At 43.8% G+C, this 21,391-nt stretch overlaps 1 protein-coding gene and 1 long non-coding RNA gene across 2 annotated transcripts in view; both read right to left on the minus strand.

Moving 5' to 3' along the window:
• ZNF217 (zinc finger protein 217) overlaps positions 1-14,393 on the minus strand; it is a 43,499-nt gene extending 29,106 nt beyond the window's left edge. The window contains exon 1 of the mRNA XM_063958986.1: positions 14,375-14,393. The gene's annotated coding sequence lies outside the window, so the exon portion shown is untranslated. The remainder of the gene's footprint in view (positions 1-14,374) is intronic.
• Positions 7,632-11,808, minus strand: LOC135057663 (uncharacterized). The gene is made up of 2 exons (XR_010244279.1): positions 11,751-11,808; positions 7,632-7,841 (listed from the first exon to the last, which is right to left on the minus strand). It is a non-coding gene; the product is annotated as an uncharacterized LOC135057663 (long non-coding RNA).
• Positions 14,394-21,391: the final 6,998 nt, after the last annotated feature.

Consider the following 21,391-nt stretch of genomic DNA (forward strand, 5'->3'; position numbering starts at 1 on the left):
GGAGGATTATTGAGAGACACAGAGTGAGGGGGGATTATTGAGAGACACAGTGAGGGGGGTGGTGTTTATTGAGAGACACAGGGGGGAGGATTATTGAGAGACACAGAGTGGGGGGGTGGTTATTGAGAGACACAGGGGGGAGGATTATTGAGAGACACAGAGTGGGGGGGGTGGTTATTGAGAGACACAGAGTGAGGGGGGATTATTGAGAGACACAGAGTGAGGGGGGGTTATTGAGTGACACAGAGTGAGGGGGGATTATTGAGAGACACAGAGTGAGGGGGGGGGGGGTTATTGAGAGACACAGAGTGAGGGGGGATTATTGAGAGACACAGAGTGAGGGGGTGGTGGTTATTGAGAGACACAGAGTGAGGGGGGATTATTGAGAGACACAGAGTGGGTGGGGTTATTGAGATTGACAGAGTGAGGGTGGGATTGTTGAGAGACACAGAGTGAGGGGCGGTTTTTGAGAGACACAGAGTGAGGGGGGATTATTGAGAGACACAGAGTGAAGGGGGGGTGGTTATTGAGAGACACAGAGTGAGGGGGGATTATTGAGAGACACAGAGTGAGGAGGGGGTGGTTATTGAGAGACACAGAGTGAGGGTGGATTATTGAGAGACACAGAATGGGAGGGGTTATTGAGAGACACAGAGTGAGGACGGGTGGTTATTGCGAGACACAGAGTGAGGGGGGCGGTTATTGAGAGACACAGAGTGAGGGGGGATTATTGAGAGACACAGAGTGAGGGGGGGTTATTGAGTGACACAGAGTGAGGGGGGATTATTGAGAGACACAGAGTGAGGGGGGGGTTATTGAGAGACACAGAGTGAGGGGGGATTATTGAGAGACACAGAGTGAGGGGGTGGTGGTTATTGAGAGACACAGAGTGAGGGGGGATTATTGAGAGACACAGAGTGGGTGGGGTTATTGAGATTGACAGAGTGAGGGTGGGATTGTTGAGAGACACAGAGTGAGGGGCGGTTTTTGAGAGACACAGAGTGAGGGGGGATTATTGAGAGACACAGAGTGAAGGGGGTGTGGTTATTGAGAGACACAGAGTGAGGGGGGATTATTGAGAGACACAGAGTGAGGAGGGGGTGGTTATTGAGAGACACAGAGTGAGGGTGGATTATTGAGAGACACAGAATGGGAGGGGTTATTGAGAGACACAGAGTGAGGACGGGTGGTTATTGCGAGACACAGAGTGAGGGGGGCGGTTATTGAGAGACACAGAGTGGGGGGGGATTATTGGGAGACAGAGTGAGGGGGTATTATTGAGAGACACAGAGTGAGGGGGGGGCGGTTATTGAGAGAGAGAGAGTAAGGGGGGATTATTGAGAGACACAGAGTGAGGGGGGATTATTGAGAGACACAGAGTGGGGGGGGATTTTTTAGAGACAGAGTGAGAGGGCGGTTATTGAGAGACACAGAGTGGGGGGGGGGATTATTGAGAGACACAGAGTGAGGGGGGATTATTGAGAAACCCAGAGTGAAGGGGGGGGGGTTGTTATTGGGAGACAGAGTGAGGGGGGATTATTGAGAGACAGAGTGGTAAATGTATGAAGCAGTGATAAGAAAAGAGAAGCGAGCCAATCAGCATTGAAGTAAGATTTAGAATTTGCATACTATAAAATTATACAGAGCAGCTGATTGGTTACCATGGACAGCTTCTCCACTGGCTCACTTCTCCTCTCTTATCACTGCTTCATACATTTACCCCAGAGTGAGGGGGGGGGGTTATTGAGAGACACAGAGTGGGGGGGGGGGATTATTGGGAGACACAGAGTGAGGGGGTATTATTGAGAGACACAGAGTGAGGGGGCGGTTATTGAGAGACAGAGAGTAAGGGGGGATTATTGAGAGACACAGAGTGAGGGGGGAGTATTGAGAGACACAGAGTGAGGGGGGGGCGGGTTATCAAGAGACACAGAGTGGGGGGGATTTTTTAGAGACACAGAGTGAGGGGGGCGGTTATTGAGAGACACAGAGTGGGGGGGATTATTGAGAGACAGAGTGAGGGGGGTTTATTGAGAGACACAGAGTGAAGGGGGGGGTTATTGGGAGACACAGAGTGAGGGGGGATTATTGAGAGACACAGAGTGAGGGGGTGGTTATTGAGAGATACAGAGTGAGGGGGATTATTGAGAGACACAGAGTGAGGGGGGGCAGTTATTGAGAGACACAAAGTGAGGGGGGATTATTGAGAGACACAGAGTGAGGGGTGGTGGTGGTTATTGAGAGACACAGAGTGGGGGGGGTTATTAAGAGACACAGAGTGAGGGGGCGGTTATTGAGAGACACAAAGTGAGGGGGCGGTTATTGAGAGACACACAGTGAGGGGGTATTATTGAGAGACACAGAGTGAGGGGGGAGGGGCAGTTATTGAGAGACAGAGAGTAAGGGGGGATTATTGAGAGACACAGAGTAAGGGGGGGACGGTTATTGAGAGACACAGAGTGGGGGGGTTTAGAGACACAGAGTGAGGGGGGCGGTTATTGAGAGACACAGAGTGGGGGGATTTTTTAGAGACACAGAGTGAGGGGGCAGTTATTGAGAGACACAGAGTGAGGGGGGTGGTTACTGAGAGACACAGAGTGGGGGGATTTTTTAGAGACACAGAGTGAGGGGGCGGTTATTGAGAGACACAGAGTGAGGGGGGATTATTGAGAGACATAGAGTGGGAGGGGTTATTGAGAGACACAGAGTGAGGGCGAGATTGTTGCTGAGAGATCTAGTAGGGGGGCAGTTTGAATGACAGTGAAGGGTATGAGGCTGAGAGACAGAGTGAGGGGTGGGGGTTGCTGAGTGGCACAGTGAGATGGGGGAGGGGGGGGAGGGGGCATAAATTTTGCCTAGGGTGCCAAATTACCTTGCACTGGCCCTGGGTATAGCTATACATATTTCCTTATATTTTTGTTCAAACTGTTACATGTTACTGTTGCATAAGAAGCATGAAGTATGCTGGTTTACTTACTTGTTTTATATACAGGGTACTCTGTGTAGGAAAGTATGCCTACACAGAAGCATATCTCTGTCCCTGCGCAGTGTTACACTGAAGGAACCAGGTCTGGGTAGCTCCACCCCCTGCTGGGACACTGCCACTGTCTTCTCCTGCCCCTTCTCCTGTTGATCGAGCATTGCCCTTGAAGGAGTGGGGCCCCGAGACACATACCCCTAGAAATCACCTGTGAGTCACCATTCTAAAGTTACTAACTGCTGCAGGCAGCTGCCCCCTCGTTATCTGGGAGACGGAGCTTCTGCCTGCATGAGACGATTGGCTGGCTGTGAGGGGAGGGGAGATCAGAGCAACAGCAGCAACAGGAGGAGGAAGCGGAGCTGCACTAGCTGTGGCTGGTGCAGACAGTGCAGTTACACACAATTACAAGAGAGAGGAGCGGGGGAGAAGTATTCGGATTGGATAGTGTTGGAGTGATTATAGGTGGTCATTCCGAGTTGATCGCAGCCAGCAACTTTTTGCTGCTGCTGCGATCAATAGTCCACGCCTATGGGGGAGTGTATTTTAACTTAGCAGAGCTGCGATCGCTTGTACAGCCCTGCTAAGCTAAAAAATTTCAAGCAAAACTAGACTAGCCCTGGACATACTTACCCTGTGCGATGGATCTAGCGATGATGGGCCCGGCTTTGACATCAGACATCCGCCCTCTGTTGTCCTGGACACGCCTGTGTTTTACTCACCACTCCCCAAAAACGGCTCCAAATGGTCCGGATCCGCCCATCCACGCCTCCTTCCTGGCAATCTTCTTAGCGGTCGCCGCTGCGACCGCTTCCGTTGGTAGCTGCGATGTTTCCCGGCGACCCCTGTTGCAGGGCAACATCGCGCAAGTGCACTGCGCCCGCCGCGCATGCGCATTCCGTACCCGTTTGCACCGCAGCAAAAAAAACGCTGCGTGCGAACGTGTCGGAATGACCCCCATAATCTCCATCATGATTGCATAGACCACGGAGCCTGAGAGTGGGCATCTCAGCGTGCCTACACTCCATCGCACAGTGGAGCACAAAGGGAAGGTTGAGATTAGCTTTTACTATGTCCTACAATCACTATTGAGAGAGTGGCTGCAATACCAACCATCAATGAATCAGGCCAAATGCCTCTTGTATTCCAAGCCACCTGTTAGCCTTGCTGTACATTATGCTGGAAAGTTTCCAACAAGAACGGTGGTTCAGAAAGTAGTGAGTCAGCACAGAAATTCACTCAGTAAACAAGCAGAACTAGCAAAATAGCTTGTGTGTGTGGAACAGACCACACATGCATAATATAGACACTGTACACAATGAGACTAATGTGAAGAAGGCAAAGGAGTGTTTCTGTTGTTCCTTTTTCTTTTTCCTTTTTTGTTTTGCAGTATTGATGTCCAGCAGTAGTTTATTTGGTGTCAAAACTATAAAGGTAATATTTATGTAACAAAATACTTAGGACTACTTTTATAAAGGCAGAGTACATTAAAACTAGAGTTAAAGTGGCAATACCAGAGTCTGTATTCATTACTAAGGAGACTTCACAAATCCCCCTAATGTTTTGCTTTAATTCACTTGTACTTCTAAATTATACAGTTATAATAATATATGACATTTATTGTATTCATTTTCTATATTGTCACATATGATGTCTATATACTCTATAGCAAGTGAGGTTATATACTGCAGCTATTTATGATTCAGCTCTGAATGAGACAAGCAACATAAACATCACATGAATATGACAGCCTTTTGCTGGAATGCTCTTCCTGTAAAGACCTAGCATGTTTTTGTGTTATTCATTATTTTCACAATATGTTTACAGGTTGTGTGATACAGTAAAAAAAGTATAGGATAAATATGAAGCGAGAACCCTTTCTGCCTAATATGACCAGTTAAATACTGACAATCAGCATTTCATTTGTAGGATAATTCTCTGTTTGTAGGCTTAACATTAACATATGTTCTTGCACAAGGACAGTACAGTAGCATCCTGTTCTACTTCTTCCCATGATGTTGTCTCTTCATTTCCCCTCCCCCTCTCTGATGTCTTCTCCTTTACTATCCCCTTTCCATCCCTCTGCATTCCTGCCCACGTGCTTCATGTCACAGTTTTGGTAGTGGACAGGCTGACAACACCCAACACCCAGTAATGCGTAAGGTAATCAACATCAATTATCAAAAATCACACACCCTGTAAGAGATAGAAAATATCCTGTAAAGAAACATTTGAATTGCTACAGTACAGTTAACATACCATTGTAATAGTTTTTCTATATTAAAAAAGAGAACAACACAACAGTGGGTTTTTAAATCTGTTGAAATTTCAATTTATACCTTTTTAAATAGGCTTTCCTAAAGACTAATTTTTAGAATATATTTTATCTATAATAGGTCTGTAGAAATCTTTCTGTCATGAATGGATTGCACACAATAAATAACAATATCTATTAGCAAATATCAACTTAAACAGTTAATTTCAATAACATTATTGCCTTTACCAGGATACAAGTATTTAGCCTTCAACACAATAAAATAATACAATAATAAAATGCAAACATTAAATTTCTGGCTTGTTAAGCCATAAATTGTTTCTCATTAATATTGCTTAGAAAGCAATTGTTACTTAGTAGCAGTTAAAATTTTTATACTAAGGGTTATTTTGATTATATGTGGGCAAGAGAAATTAAAAACAAATTGGGCACTGTGCCATCTGGACGGGATGTAGATGTGACCGGCGGTCACATAATCTCCCCCCTACATCCTGCACCCTCACAATCCCGATGGTCGGCATACTGACCAACAGGGATTATTTCCACTCGTGGGTGTCCGCGACACCAATACAGTGGGAATAGAAACCATGGTGACCACAGGTCGCCACCGAGCCCGCAGCGTGGCGAGCGCAGCAAGCCGGCAAGGTACTTGTTGTGCTCGCCCCCCCCTGGCCGACATTCCACTGCCGGGATGCCGCCATCGTTATGCTGACGGGCTGTATCCTGACCGCCAGTCACACAATACACACCCATCTGGACGGGATCAGTACGAAATCCCACCGGACGGGATCCCGGCGGTCGGAATATCGACACCGGGATCCCGACTGGCACAATCCCGACAGGGGGGCGAGCGCAACGCAGCCCCTTGTGGGTTCGCTGCGCTCTCCACGCTGCGGGCACGGTGCCTCGCCACGCTGCGGGCATGGTGCCTCGCTACGCTCGGCACACTCATTTATTTTCCCTCTGTGGGTGTCGTGGACACCCACAGAGGGAGAATATGTTGGGATTGTGCCGGTCGGGATTCCAGTGTCGGTATTTCAAATCCCGACGGGATCTTGACCGCATCCCATCTGGACAGCGTGGCAACAGTCACACATTGCAGGCTGAACTTTGTGCATTCTACCAATACAACCCTATAGGGCTATAGGGGTGTACAATACAAGGAGCAATATTTCTCTGCCATACTTATCCACAGATAATTGAATGAAGTATCATGGTTCAGATGTATGGCTATCTGTTATTACCATTATAAAATGTAATAAATGTTAGAGAGAGAGAGAGAGAGAGAGATGATGCGGCACTCACAAATCTTTTACAGCTTCAGCACAAGAACTGGTCACATACCATCTAGTAGCAAATCTGCTGTCTATGTTTCAGTTTTAATACAAACTATTGTCAGGACAAGCTGTGAAGTGCCACAGCATTCTCTTTCTATACCCTCATTTGGGGGGCCGGACAAAGTTGTAACATATATATATATATATATATATATATATATACATATATATATATATATTGTCAAAAATAAGGAGAGCGCACCAATGAATAATAATAAAAAGTAACACTTTACTTATGTAAATATCCACGTACACGTAGGTTTAAAATAATGCACTTAGCCACTCTCTCCGATAACTGCCGCTACAATGTAATTTTTTCAGTCAGCGGGATATTTCTCACGGAGACGCCGTTTGCTCTGTATCAAACGGGAGACAGAACTTCGTCTGCAGATGCAAGCCACGCCCCTGCAGACGAAGTTCTGTCTCCCGTTTGATACAGAGCAAACGGCGTCTCCGTGAGAAATACCCCGCTGACTGAAGGAATTACATCGTAGCGGCAGTTATCGGAGAGAGTGGCTAAGTGCATTATTTTAAACCTACATGTACGTGGATATTTACATAAGTAAAGTGTTACTTTTTATTATTATTCATTGGTGCGCTCTCCTTATTTTTGACATTATCTAGAAACCCCCGACTCCTGGCTGGAGTGGATGAGCGGGCACCACATGTATTAACCATACTTGCCTACCTGACCCTCTCCATGAGGGAGAAAATGCTCTGTTCCTGGACTTTCCTGGTAATGTATGATTGACATCACCTGTGGTGAGCAAGTTAATTGATAAGAAAGGTGTTTCACCACAGGTGATGTCAATCATACATTACCAGGAAAGTCCAGGAACAGAGCATTTTCTCCCTCATGGAGAGGGTCAGGTAGGCAAGTATGGTATTAACTAATAGACTCTGGGAACAACTACAGTGTGCGCGGATCAGAATTCTACATTACATATATATATATATATATAGCAGAGTGAAGAAAGTCCGGCACTCAAAGGACTTGCTGAACAGCAGATAGCTGGTTTAAATGACGAGCTGACAGCGCAGCTTCAAAGAGTCAACGTTTCATTTATTAACATAAATTTCGTCAGGACAAGAACAGTTTACAAATCAAATAGTCTTACCTTATATACCACACCAGACAAACCATCCCGCACGCTGTGTTTGCTTCCTGGACGGGGTATGATGACGTCACCCCGTAGCGACGCGCGCTCTCCAGCGCCGTTTCCATAGTAACCCGCCGGAGGCATTCACAGCGCTATAACAACACAGAGTAATACACTTTAAAAAGACATGTGTACAAAAGTGAAAAACGACATCAGGTGTGCAAAAGGTTACTGCTGTGAGTGCTACAGAAGCATAACATATATTAAATATAGATACTGCATTACAATGGTGTAATAACAAATTAGCATATATAACAACATACACCCAATGGAATCCACTGATTAGTAGTATGGTAAAAATCTATTATGCTGATAGCCTGGTTTTATGTTAAAAATTCAGACTAATAACAATGGTACCTGTATCTACTGGTATATGCTAATTTTATAACGTGGAAAAAAAATTGTAAATATTAACATGATACTAAGATCGATGTTTAATCAGACACTATGAGGGCAGCAAAAGAATTGGCCATTAAGAATAGCCTATACATGACTAAAGAAAGCACCCCAAGTTGTTGGATTCATTGAGACCGTATGGTGAAAGTGTACGGAGCTCAAAAATCCAACGGGCTTCCCTACGTAATAACAGGGTACCTCGGTCGCCACCACGTATATTGGCAGGAATATGGTCAATGACCTTGTGTCGCAAACTTGCCAATGTGTGTTTAGCTTCACGAAAATGGCGGGCGACCGGTTGTTCTTGAGGGGTGCCAGAAAGGGCGGAGCGTATGGCTTGACGGTGCAGTGCCATCCTTTCCTTAAATTGTCGGATGGTCTTGCCCACATATAGTAAGCCACATGGACATTTAATATAGTAGATGACATAAGAGCTTTGACAGGTTAAAACATGTTTGATATTAATTTTAATACCAGAATGTGGATGAGTAAAGAAAGAACCACATTCCATAGAGCGACATGTAGTGCAACCTAGGCACTTGTAGCAACCAGGCCGTCGTGTTAGAAAAGTCCTGGAAACAGTTGTGTCCATATGTGAGATGTCATTTTTGACAAGTATGTCACGAAGATTACGGTTTCGTCTGTAGCTTGGCATCAGCTTGTGATTATGAAGAAATTTTAAATCAGGATCTGCCGTGATTATAGGCCACAGTTTTTTACCGTTTTCCATAATCTTCTGGTTAAGAGGATGGAATTCCTGGACAAATGGAATTCTACTATCCCGTTTCTCAGTGGGATTTTTTGGAACAAGAGAATCCTCACGTTGGGTAGTTAACACCTGATGTTTAATGTCCATCAGACGGGTGATATTATAACCTCTAGTGACAAATTGTTTGATCATCAGATCTATACGTTGTTCTGCTTTTATAGGCGTGTCACAAGTGCGGATAGCACGTAGAAACTGGGATTTAGGGAGACTCTGAGATACAAAGCCAGGGTGTTGGCTATCTGCCCTTAATATGGTGTTTCGATCGGTCGGTTTCTTGTACAGATCGGTGGTGAGTTTCCCATCTTCAATGGTGACTTCGACATCAAGGAATTGTACCTGTTTGTCACTGATGGAGTATGTGAAGTGTATATTCTCATCCAAGGTGTTAACATGGTCCATGGCGGTTTGGAAAGCTTGGCGGGTACTGGTCCAAATGATGAATAAATCATCTATATATCTGGTGAGATATAAAATATGTGGCTGCATCGTGGGGTTTAACAAAAAAAGATTGTGGTCAATATCAAACATGAAGATGTTAGCTAGGGACGGCCCCACGCAAGATCCCATAGCACAGCCTCTCAGTTGGATGTACCATCGACAATCAAAAAGAAAATAATTCCTGGTTAAAGATAAGTGCAGTAGCTCACAAAAAAGTTGTATATCAGGACCACGGTATGCCAGGTTTCCAGTAAGAAATCTGCGGACGGCCTGTACACCCCTCTCATGGGGGATATTGGTGTATAGTGACACCACATCAACTGTACACAGATGACTGCCCTCTGGTAGTGTAGGGAATGACGATAATTTCCTAAGAAATGTGGAAGAATCCTTCAGGAACGTAGATTGATCCTGAATTAGTTCCTGTAGGAAACTGTCCAGATATTGTGATACAACGTAATAGATGGACTCCCGTGCACTGATAATCGGTCGTCCAGGTGGACGAATGGGATTTTTATGTAGTTTCGGGATGGAGTACAAGACAGGTGTTTTTGGGTGATTGGTGGTTAGAGCTTGGCGGACTGTTTCTGTGATAAGCCCCTTTTCAGAAGCCTCCTTTAGAGTGGTATCCAATTCATTCTTGAATATATTGGTGGGGTCCGACCCCAACTCCTTATATACCTCTGTGTCATTCAATTGAGATTGTAATTCTTGACGATAATATTCAAGATCAAGGACCACTACCCCCCCGCCCTTGTCTGCGGGGCGGATGACAATGTCCTTGTAATTGTGTAAATTCTTTAGAGCCGTCCTTTCTGCTCTGGTGAGGTTATTTCTAGGAGGGACGTAATCGTTGGATATATCCATTGCATGTTTATTAAGAGTCCTAGAAAAGATTTTGAGTGAATTGTTGGAGGAGGAAGGATCAAAAGATGATTTGGGTTTGAATCTTTGCAGCTGAGATGCTGGAAGTTGTACTGGCTGCTTGTCAAAAAACTCTTTTAGTCTAATCTGTCGGGTGAATTTATGAAGGTCGACTGTCCAGGTAAATTTGTCAAAAGGAGTGGATGGTATGAAGGAAAGACCTTTATTGAGAACACTTGTTTCGTCTCCAGACAAAGTTCTTTTGGACAGATTAAACACTATGTCTTCTTCTTGACTGCGCGCTTCTTGTTTGTGGATCCTTTTCCATTGGCCGCCTCGCCGGGTTGTTTTGTTGGTGCCCCGCGTTGAGCGCGGGTACGAACCCCTAAAGGGGGTTTACCACGGGTTTTCGAAGAATCACCATCCTGATCGCTTTGTGATGACTGTGTGCCAGAAGAGTCGTTGTGAGCCCGATCACGTCGTTGTCGCCATCTGGGCAACCCTTGTCGTTTAGTTGATACACCTGGGTTGTTAACCCATGGATAAACGGAACCTTGTTGGTAATCCCTTTGTACTACCGTGAGCTTGTCGCGTTTAAATTTAAGTAAGTCCTGTCGATATTTGTCAACTTGCTCTTGGAGTTTAGTCATCCACTGGGTATCCGGGTCATTTTTGAACGTGTCGTCCAAAGTAGCCTCAAAAGCATGGATGTTGTCTTTAATCTTGGTTAATTCCCGTTGAGATTCTTCGATAACCAAGAGTAGTAAATCAAAACTACATTTATTTAGTACTGCTACCCACCGTCGGCAAAACTCTGAGTTGAATTTACCGATGGTGGGTGCATTTTTGATCCGGAAACCCCTGGGGATCAATTTTTTGCGAAAGTAATCGCTCAGAGTGGAGCCATGTAAAAAATAATCAATCTCTTTCTTTTTTAGTTTAAGGAGTTTGAAAAAGATTTGTTCATTAGGCATGGTGCTCTCAAAAGTGTCCGTAATCTCAGGAAATAAAATGCCTTCTGCTTCGCTCTCAGAGAGAGATAGCACTTCTCCTAGTGGCAGAGGAACATCCCTGTATCCACTGTGGGTAGATTGCTCAATACCCGTTGCCATATTTTTTCAGCAGTGTCAAACACACCAAAAAAAATCCAAACGGAGTGAAAAACGTGAAAAATCAAGAAAAACAAGACAGTCTGTATCCCGGTAATAGAGTAGGGGGTGCCTTGTCAGATGTGAGGGCCAAGGGTAGTATCCATCCTTTTGCAGAGACGGACAATTGCTATGGCTACCCCACTCACATATAATGTTGCAAGGACTGGCACTCCTTAGGATCCAAATAAATGATGTAATTGCCTTGGTGCCAGATATAGGTGATAATAGCAGAGTGAAGAAAGTCCGGCACTCAAAGGACTTGCTGAACAGCAGATAGCTGGTTTAAATGACGAGCTGACAGCGCAGCTTCAAAGAGTCAACGTTTCATTTATTAACATAAATTTCGTCAGGACAAGAACAGTTTACAAATCAAATAGTCTTACCTTATATACCACACCAGACAAACCATCCCGCACGCTGTGTTTGCTTCCTGGACGGGGTATGGGGTATTTGTGAGCTACTGCACTTATCTTTAACCAGGAATTATTTTCTTTTTGATTGTCGATGGTACATCCAACTGAGAGGCTGTGCTATGGGATCTTGCGTGGGGCCGTCCCTAGCTAACATCTTCATGTTTGATATTGACCACAATCTTTTTTTGTTAAACCCCACGATGCAGCCACATATTTTATATCTCACCAGATATATAGATGATTTATTCATCATTTGGACCAGTACCCGCCAAGCTTTCCAAACCGCCATGGACCATGTTAACACCTTGGATGAGAATATACACTTCACATACTCCATCAGTGACAAACAGGTACAATTCCTTGATGTCGAAGTCACCATTGAAGATGGGAAACTCACCACCGATCTGTACAAGAAACCGACCGATCGAAACACCATATTAAGGGCAGATAGCCAACACCCTGGCTTTGTATCTCAGAGTCTCCCTAAATCCCAGTTTCTACGTGCTATCCGCACTTGTGACACGCCTATAAAAGCAGAACAACGTATAGATCTGATGATCAAACAATTTGTCACTAGAGGTTATAATATCACCCGTCTGATGGACATTAAACATCAGGTGTTAACTACCCAACGTGAGGATTCTCTTGTTCCAAAAAATCCCACTGAGAAACGGGATAGTAGAATTCCATTTGTCCAGGAATTCCATCCTCTTAACCAGAAGATTATGGAAAACGGTAAAAAACTGTGGCCTATAATCACGGCAGATCCTGATTTAAAATTTCTTCATAATCACAAGCTGATGCCAAGCTACAGACGAAACCGTAATCTTCGTGACATACTTGTCAAAAATGACATCTCACATATGGACACAACTGTTTCCAGGACTTTTCTAACACGACGGCCTGGTTGCTACAAGTGCCTAGGTTGCACTACATGTCGCTCTATGGAATGTGGTTCTTTCTTTACTCATCCACATTCTGGTATTAAAATTAATATCAAACATGTTTTAACCTGTCAAAGCTCTTATGTCATCTACTATATTAAATGTCCATGTGGCTTACTATATGTGGGCAAGACCATCCGACAATTTAAGGAAAGGATGGCACTGCACCGTCAAGCCATACGCTCCGCCCTTTCTGGCACCCCTCAAGAACAACCGGTCGCCCGCCATTTTCGTGAAGCTAAACACACATTGGCAAGTTTGCGACACAAGGTCATTGACCATATTCCTGCCAATATACGTGGTGGCGACCGAGGTACCCTGTTATTACGTAGGGAAGCCCGTTGGATTTTTGAGCTCCGTACACTTTCACCATACGGTCTCAATAAATCCAACAACTTGGGGTGCTTTCTTTAGTCATGTATAGGCTATTCTTAATGGCCAATTCTTTTGCTGCCCTCATAGTGTCTGATTAAACATCGATCTTAGTATCATGTTAATATTTACAATTTTTTTTCCACGTTATAAAATTAGCATATACCAGTAGATACAGGTACCATTGTTATTAGTCTGAATTTTTAACATAAAACCAGGCTATCAGCATAATAGATTTTTACCATACTACTAATCAGTGGATTCCATTGGGTGTATGTTGTTATATATGCTAATTTGTTATTACACCATTGTAATGCAGTATCTATATTTAATATATGTTATGCTTCTGTAGCACTCACAGCAGTAACCTTTTGCACACCTGATGTCGTTTTTCACTTTTGTACACATGTCTTTTTAAAGTGTATTACTCTGTGTTGTTATAGCGCTGTGAATGCCTCCGGCGGGTTACTATGGAAACGGCGCTGGAGAGCGCGCGTCGCTACGGGGTGACGTCATCATACCCCGTCCAGGAAGCAAACACAGCGTGCGGGATGGTTTGTCTGGTGTGGTATATAAGGTAAGACTATTTGATTTGTAAACTGTTCTTGTCCTGACGAAATTTATGTTAATAAATGAAACGTTGACTCTTTGAAGCTGCGCTGTCAGCTCGTCATTTAAACCAGCTATCTGCTGTTCAGCAAGTCCTTTGAGTGCCGGACTTTCTTCACTCTGCTATTATCACCTATATCTGGCACCAAGGCAATTACATCATTTATTTGGATCCTAAGGAGTGCCAGTCCTTGCAACATTATATATATATATATATATATATATTATGGGGAGAGAGAGTGTGGCATGCAGCAATATAAGGGAGGGTGCTCGGTCATAAAGAGTTAATAGCGCGTTGTATCTGCAGCTCCATTAGGGCTTACAGAGGCCAGCGCTCCAATGTAATTGCAATAAAAAGTCTCAGTCCATTTTTTTAAACAAAAGCAAAGAGCCATAGTAGTTGTAATTAAGATATTTATCAATAGCAGTGAATCAGTTTTCGAGTCCAATAAGGCATAGTAATGAGCCCCAGCCCATTAATTACAGTGCCCAGCCAATGCGTGCATGCCATCTCCATTCTCTATTCTATCTCTAAGTAAAGACGTAAGCAGCAGTGACAAAAGGGAGTGCAGACTGCACCAAGATGTTTTTCTTCCAAGTGGTGACACCAAAATGCTGGCTCCTCCACAATGAGTGCTGTGACATTATTGTGCAGCCTCCAGCTCCTACCATTGAGAACGATCAGGCAGTGAAGTCACAGTCTCCCCGAGAAGCCCAGTATCTCTGCAAGGCATACTTGCCTACCTGACCCTCTCTATGAGGGAGAAAATGCTCTGTTCCTGTACTTTCCTGGTAATGTATGATTGCCATCACCTGTGGTGAGCTAGTTAATTGATAAGAAAGGTGTTTCACCACAGGTGATGGCAATTATACGTTACCAGGAAAGTCCAGGAACAGAGCATTTTCTCCCTCATGGAGAGGGTCAGGTAGGCAAGTATGCTGCAAGGCCATTCCCCCTTTTCAGCGCACGCTGGCGGACGGGCCACTTGCCGACCCCGTTGCTGCCACTGGATGTAAGAGCAAAATGGGTGCAAATATACATAGGTTTAGATGTTCATTTTGTGTGCACAGCTAAAGTTCAAAAAAGGGCAAAACAATATGCTTATTCCCATCTCTGAATGTCCAGGTAATCCTGCTTCAGGTGCAGATTTCAATACACCACTAAAATAACTCCAAAGATTTCCAGTGTTTAGTGTTGTTTAATATTATCCAGCATGAGTCAGGTTAAGTACGTGTTGAATACATTTTGCCAGAAACACAGATAATGGCAGCATGATCCCCCTTATATTACACGTGTGAGGCAGATTTGGTTAATCATAAACAATACACATTTAAATACAGTTTTTATATAGGTAAACTGATTAGGATTACCGTTGTGAGCTGGTGCAAATAAAAAGTTGCTGTAATCCATTCACAATCACTTTATACATGGAATTTTGGGGGTAATTTCGAGTTGATCGCAGCATCAAATTTGTTAGCAGTTGGGCAAAACCATTTGCACTGCAGGTGTGGCAGATATAACATTTGCAGAGAGAGTTAGATTTGGGTGTGGTGTGTTCAAACTGAAATCTAAATTGCAGTGTAAAAATAAAGCAGCCAGTATTTACCCTGCACATAAACAAAATAACCCACCCAAATCTAACTCTCTCTGCAAATGTTATATCTGCCCCCCCCTGCAGTGCCCATGGTTTTACCCAACTGCTAACAAATTTGATGCTGCGATCAACTCGGAATTACCCCCTTTATGTAGTAGTGTTGAGAACGTTAAATAAGGCCTTGTTATTGTTTGATGTGGTTATCATTTACATTTCCCCTGCCCACATACCTCCCAACATGACCCACTCCAGGAGGGACACAAAGCTCTGCTTCTGGACTTTTCTCTTAATGTATGATTGCCATCACCTGTATTGAACAAGCTAATGGATCAGAAAGGTGTTTTTGCACAGGTGATGGCAATCATACATTAAGAGGGAAGTCCGGGAGCAGAGCATTCTGTCCCTCCTGGAGTGGGTCATGTGGGAAGTATGCTGCCCATATTTACACTTACATGTAAACACATATAAAACAGCAATGCTGTATGACTTCATTCCATTTTCTTACATTCATGCTGTTACCTACACAGTGGAGGCAGTCATTATGTGGGCAAAATCAGTATCTGTACTTCATTTTCTGAAATCTAATGTCATTATTATATCTGCCTCTTATGTTAAGGAGTGAAAAGTGGGCGTGGTTTTGAAAACTTCAAAATAAAAGTGTCATTTTATATAATACATGTAATGTTGTCATTTAGTATACTTTGTGTTTCATGTAGAATCAGCATTTCATAAGGAAATAAGGTAAGCTGCTGTCTAAAGAGTAGAATATGCTTTGCATATTAGTATTTTGAAGTTCAGTTAGCAAGATCTCCGGACATGGCTGTGTACAGCAAGGTGCAAACAATGACATGTTCATTTCTATTCACTGGAAAGTGTTCTATCTTCAATTGTGGTGGAGTTTTAGATCCTAACTCAATTAAATTAGCTCCTAATAGATACAGTAGTAAAGCTTGATCTGATTATATGTGTTGTGGATTGTTATGAGATGTTGATTACAGGGCTTGAAGTCCAGCAAGTTCCCCCTTACAGCGAGTTTCTTGGCACAGGGCCTAATGTAGACTGGAATGCTGCAGCGGCAGCGTTCGCGGTTTGATGGCTTGTGAAGTGCGCGCACGCACCGAAGCCTCATTTGTGCGATCGCCGCTGCCTGATTGACAGGCAGAAACAGTTGTGGGGCGGGAGGGGGCATGTTGGCAGCATTGCTGCAGCGTTGGGGGGGTACAGTCCGGACTACGCAGGCGTGTGACCCTAAACATGGCGGGTAACCGTCTGCCTACACAGCGAGGTCACTTATGCAGAGGGCTACTTTACAGATGTGAAAGCTTTTGCATGTCTGCGGGGGGGGGGGGGGGGGGGGGGGGGTGCTGGATCCAGCATACGGGGCGGACTTGGCCCTGTGCTGGGTGTCCCCCTGCATGTCAGAGTAGATGAGAATTTTTTCAAGTATGAACTAGACCCACAAGTTGGTGGATTAAACAAGTTTATAATGAAACTACTGGGAACAACAATTCCAACACAAAGCCAGAAGTCATTAGTTGTTATGCCAATCTCACAACAAATGAGCAATATGTGTATGAAATTTTAGGAAGTAAATGGTTAACCTTACTTGTGATTGAGTTTATCAGATCGGTCATTTTTAACAAATCACGAAAGTGGCCAATTCAATTAGTTTGCAAAAGCATATATCTTGTCAATGCGCACACCTGCCAAATAAGAGGTGTTTATAAGGTGTCAAGTAACTGATGTTTGCATTTTTTATTAATGGTGGCATAATGAGTAGAAATGTTTTTTGTTTTTTTAGAAAATTCTAAAGTTGAAAAAAAAAACACCTAGCTCCTTTCTGCAAGTTCTAAACCCTCTTCCATCAATACTATCCAACATGACCCCTTCCAGGGATGGACTGGGGCTGTATCATGCCTTGCACATCCGCAAGACAAGAGGACATGGTGACGACTTAAGGGGATGTGCCTTGAGTCTAGGTGGCCTGTTTTCTTGTCTCTCTATGCCGGACGGCCGAGCTGCTCCTATGTGGCCAAGCAGCTCCCGGACCAGCCCATCACACCATCAGCACTTCTGGCATTTGCTAGAAGTGTCAGATGGCCAATGCGGCCCTGACCCCTTCCATCGGGCACAAAATGCTCAGCTTCACTGTTGTGATAAGATCCTAAGCCTACAGGTAACCATCCTCCTCCATTCCCAGCACTGGTTGAATAACTTGTCTGTACAAGGATGCACTATTGGCTACATGTACTCCCTGAGCTGCACGGTAGCGCTAAGTCAGAGTTGTGTCTGTGAGTGAGGATAATGGGAAAGAGCAGCAATGCCCGCATACAGGGGCCAAAGCAGCAAAGGGAAAGAACCCTCAAGCTTACTTATCTCTGTACTCAGGGAGGTGGTATGATTACTCCAGCTGTCCCTGAAGTGGTTACATTCAGCGATTTAGGGGTGCCAGAATGAAATTATATCTTGGTCCCGCAAACCTAAACCTAAAAACATTCTGACTCCCCTACTTAAACATCATTTAAAAGTGAATTTCACGAATGGCGCTTTTAAATAAGTTTGCTAAAAACAGCTCTGCATGTACAGTATGTGGCAGTGCAAAACGATAATCAAACAGAAAGAGTATAATGACGTTATTGCTATTTATGCATAGAGTGGCTATATGTATTAGGCAGCATGACGGCACAGTGGTTTTGCAGCACTGGAGTCACGGGTTGATTTGATTCCAACCAAGGTCCTATCTGCGTACAGTTTGTATGTTCTTGCTGTGTTTGCACGGGATTCCTTTTTGCATACTCCCAAGCCGAAAATCGGTACAAATAAGGGAATATGCTTCAATAGAAATGAGAGATCCTGAAAACCGGTACATAGCCTCTTTTGGCCGGTACAGACCATAAAAAAAACAGTACTGTACCAGCCAAAAAGGTACCGTTGGAGGGTATGCTTTTTGTGCGCCCATGATTTTCCCAAAGAACATACTATAAGGTTAAATGGCTTCTGAAAATTGGACCCATAGGTTGTCTTTGTGTAGTACCGGATTTAGAATGTAAGCTCCACTGGTGCAGGGCCTGTTGTACATGATTACATGTTAACATTCATTCATGCACAGTATGACGTAATATTATTGGCATTATATAAATGATAATAATAACATCATCAATGCGTTCAGTATTTGTCTTATTTTTTTTTATATTATGGAGTCAAAATGCTTTTCATTTTTACCACTGAATAACACAAAATACTCAATGTCAAATAAAAAAAACAACTTCGAAGCTTTCCCTAATTTTTCATAAAAAACCTGACATTTATTACATAAGTATTCAACCCTCTGGCTAATATAAAACTTAATATTTAAATTTTTAATTAGAATCAAACTGTGTTCCAATAATTACAAGCATACATGTGTGTGTGTTAGGTATCAAGTGCATTACAAACTAAAGGCCTTATTCAGCTTCAGTTGCAATTTAGCAAAATCGCAAATCGGCCGATTATCGGATGACTGTGCATGCAAACGTTTCGCACGTGCACGAAAGGCCAAAATCCATTCACATTGCGACGGTATGCCCAGCCAAGTGCAATCACATACCGATTGCTTGGAAGTGACCATTAGTGGGAGGTAACATGGCATTTGTGGGAGTGGTTGAGAAAACGCAGGCATGTCGTAGCCATTTTCGGGTCGTTCATCTGACATCAGCTGCGATTACTGCAATTGAAAACATGGCACCGCTGCGACAGCAGCTGCGTATATCCTGCATAGGCATGGGTCAGTCGGTATTGTCGATGGTGGCTGATGGTTCTCGATTTCTGTGTATGCATCGCATTTATGCGAATGCATAAGTGGGCGTCTTTCTCCTTTCTGGGTGGCTCTTCACATGCATTTTTGAGCAGAAGCAGGATTGAGAAAATCGAAATTTCAATAGCTATCCAACCTGAATTAGGTCCTAAGGGCCTAATTCATATTTGTACATGTTTGTATGCAAATACAATTGCGATTCTCTAAGCTACGGAGTTGCCAACATTAGCAAGCGAAGCTGCCACCCAGGAATTAAAAGTGATGCCCACTGGACTCATCACAAGATCAATAGCAATTGCATACACATTAGCAGATTATACACAATTACGGAGAACGTCGAAGATAAGGGTTGGTCTATAGCTGCGCAGACTGGCCACAGTAGTAGTGACTTAGACGCCATGTATTTGCACAAATGATCATGCAGCCATTATAAAATACATGCCCTGAAAACGGCAATGACACACCTGCATTTCTTCAACCACTCCCCGTTAATACCTCCAAACAGCCATTTCCTGTCAATTACTCTGAGACAAAAAACCTCAGTGCAAGTGGGATCGCAGCAGCGCCCTTGTGCATTACGATCACAGCACATGCACAGTTTGCCGATAATAGCTCCGTTGCGTGATAATCACCCATTGCGTACAAACATGAATTAGGCCCTAAGTGCTTCATCATGAAGACTAAAGACTATTTAGAGGAAATGCTAACGAACAGCAAACTATACAAAGGATATAGACTATTTCAAGACTTTAGATAAATTCCAGGTTAATGACAAGTTCATTATAATGGAAGACTATAACAGGCCATGCTCCAAAATTGAGCATCTGTGTCAATTGAGCATTTCTTAGTTGGCAAGTAAAAGGCCTATGGGGGGTATGCAATTTGCTACAGTAATCTCGGAGCTATTGATTTTGCCCCCTGCCTATTCAATTATGGCCAGTTTTTGCTTGTTTTGAAGGCATTTTCGCCAATGTCTTTTCAGCTTTTTTTTTTTTTAGCTAACAGGTACTGTTGAAAAATGCCTCAAAATCTTCTAAAACAGGCCGCGTTTTCACCGGCACAGGTGAAAAAAAAACATATGGCTTCACCGATCCACATGTTTTTAGCTCCTGCTGAATATTTCACCTCGTGAAAAAATGGCCCTGCTAATGAATAAGGTGAATCCCCATATGGGCTAAAAACAGTGAAAAGTCTAATTTTTTCACCTAGGATAAAAAACATCCCTAATTGCATACCCCCTATGCCTCATAGAGGTGTGTACAAAAATCACAGATTTTCCATGATTCCACGGACACCATATATGGCAAATCTATATATATAAAAGGAAAATACCACTGACTTATCACAAAATCTCCTGAACCATAAGGGCTAGGAACTTGAAATTTGGACAGTAGCTTGCTTTCGTGACATAGGGACCCACTAAGAAAGGATTTTTCAAAATTCCACCCACAAAGGGGTTAAAAGGAGTGAGATAATTCCCCCCTCACAGAGGAAAGTGAGTTAAGACAGCCCACACAGCTGGGGCTATAAAGAATGCATGGTGCCAGCATACCAAGTCGTGGAGGGTGGAGGATACAGTGCTCTGTTCCTGGACTTCCTTGCAGTGGCAGTTGCAGAGCAGTCCATTATTCAAATAGGGGATCCACATCAACTGCCACCCCTAAACACTGTCAAACATTGCTGAGTGTGGGTCCCCTATTTGAATAATGGACTGCTCTAAAACTGCCACTGGCAAGGAAGTGCAGCCTTATGGTTCAGGAGATTGTGTGATGAGTCAGTGGTATTTGCCTTTTATATATATAGATTTTGGATATAAGTACTTAACCAACCTATTCCAGTCAGGAGAGGATAGTGTCTCAATTATCAGAATTTAACCTGTCACTTGAACTAAACATTGCCGAACCTCTCAGAGAGCAATAGGAGGAAAGGAGACATAGATATTTTGACTCTTAAATGCATTAAAGGAAAGCTTGATAGTCAGCAACTGCTTATCTGCTGTGCAAAGGGTACAGACAGCTCTTCCAGTGACCATAAGTGTTGGGCAAAAATGTTGAAATTTTTACCTCAAGGGAGAGTGAGAGGCTAAGCAAGGAGTCCTAGGGCCCTTTAGAATAGAGCCAGCCAATCCCTGGAAACCTTACATAGTTAACATACAGCGGGCAGAGCTTGGCCTGTCATCCCAGCATTTACAGCACTGAACAGGGCAGCATCAGAGGCGAGACGGGGCAGAGAAGGAGGTGGATTATCAGCCTTTTGACAGCATTAATCCGGTGAAGGCCCACCCGTAGGTGTGGTCTG

This window comes from Pseudophryne corroboree, chromosome 3 (genome assembly GCF_028390025.1).
Source record: "Pseudophryne corroboree isolate aPseCor3 chromosome 3, aPseCor3.hap2, whole genome shotgun sequence".
NCBI lineage: Eukaryota > Metazoa > Chordata > Amphibia > Anura > Myobatrachidae > Pseudophryne > Pseudophryne corroboree.